General features: G+C 33.0%; 1 long non-coding RNA gene across 1 annotated transcript; it reads left to right on the top strand.

Moving 5' to 3' along the window:
* The first annotated feature begins 259 nt into the window (after positions 1-259).
* Positions 260-1218, top strand: LOC139195830 (uncharacterized). The gene is made up of 2 exons (XR_011580863.1): positions 260-507; positions 1004-1218. It is a non-coding gene; the product is annotated as an uncharacterized lncRNA (long non-coding RNA).
* The last annotated feature ends 572 nt before the right edge of the window (positions 1219-1790 follow it).

Raw genomic sequence — 1790 nt, 5'->3', positions numbered from 1 at the left:
CAACATTAATTTAAAAACTATTAAAGACTTTACTTAAATAACAGAAGTAAGATAAATGAGAGTAAATCTGTACTGTTGGATTCTATTTCACTTATATTATTTGAACTTTTTTGGACAAAAAACCCCTTATATTTTCCATTATTTCCATCTGACTCTGACTGTTCAGTGACTCAGTGATCACTGACTCACTGATCTGATCAAATCAAAACAAAAGCCACTAGTAGTCTTAAAAAAAAAAAAAAAAACAAATGCCACTAGCAACACTCAGCCAGCCCACTGAACCTAGGGCCCAGGCTACCCAGCCCTAAATAGTAAATTCTAATCCCTTTCCCTTTCCCCTCCCTTAACCTTCTTGGCTCTCTGTCTCTCCCGAGTCCTGACCCGCCGATGCCGTCTGTTCTTCCTAGCCCCTCTCTCCCGCCGTCTGTTCTTCCAAAAAGCTCTAATCCGACAGCCACGATCTTCTCGTCCTTTATTCGTACGACCACTTCCTCTTTATTTCTCTACGTAAGTATTTCTCCCTCTTTATTCCTCCATTCATGGAAATGACAAAATGTAACTGAACTGAAAGCAGTGGCTGCTTTGGAGAGTACTAATTTAGATCATTGTTGTGACCCTAACGAAAATGAGGGATAGAAATTAAATCTTGGAAAATTGTTTTAAGTGTTCGGGTTAATTATGAATTAATTATAATTTATTAGGAAGAGGAATTCTGGCAAAACTTCAAGCCCCAGTTTTATACTTTTATTGCTTTTTAATTTGTATGCCTACTAAATACTTAGCCAATTGTACATATTCCAATTTCTTTCGGATTAATCTCCCTCATCGTAATATATTTTTATTTTATTTTTATACATTTTGTTTGAATTTTTTTGTCTCTCATTGCTTCTTTTTAATTTGGATTCAAGAAATAAGGTATGTCCTGTGTGTATGACCATTTTGACTTAGAGAAAAGAATAAGCTCAATTTATCGATTTAATAACTTTCAAACTTTATCTTCAAGCCCTTGACACTGCCAAAGGAGCAGCCGCACAGAAAACTTGAAGGGTTTGATTGGAAGAAAATGTGCAAGATGTTCTAATGTTCCAATGTCCTTAATTTTACAAATCTTTTGAACATTTGATATTTTGTAATGTTTTAATGTTTTTTTTATTATGCTCTTATTTTGGATATGTAAATATATACTTAAAAGAAAAATGCGTTTTTATGTTTTGGTTATATGTGATAATTGATGTGAAATATATAAGCACACAAATTAAACCTTTTTTTTTATCAATTGTAGTAAAGAATGTAAGTAGGGTTCGTTCTAGGCCGGGGATTAGGAGGGATTGCTAAATCACTTGAAAACTGACTCAAAAACGTAAAAACCAAGTTTAAAACACTAAACTAGACTCAAAGAATGCAAAACTAAACTCTAAAACACTAAACAAACCAAAAGACTCAAAACAGCTCATAAACACTCAAAACTGCCTTAAAAACACAATCTGGGCAATTTTGAACACCAAACACAAATTTGGACGAAAATAGGTTATAACTTGACTTAAGACACTTAAAAACACAAACTAAATTGATTTCTAACAAATCTAACACTTCAAAATAAAGGGGGATTTGATTTTGACGAAATTGAAAACAAAACAAAACTTTGTAAACTAAAACAGATTTTAAAAAGAATTTGATTAAAGTGAATGGATGGAAAGCTAGCTAAGGGGTTCTTCTCCACACATGTCACACTTGCATACAAAACGATTTCTAATTGCTTTTCAATAAACTATGAATTCTCAACACCCCAA

Source organism: Malus domestica, chromosome 01, assembly GCF_042453785.1.
Source record: "Malus domestica chromosome 01, GDT2T_hap1".
In the NCBI taxonomy this organism is placed as follows: domain Eukaryota; kingdom Viridiplantae; phylum Streptophyta; class Magnoliopsida; order Rosales; family Rosaceae; genus Malus; species Malus domestica.
This window is presented reverse-complemented; position numbering and strand designations above follow the sequence as displayed.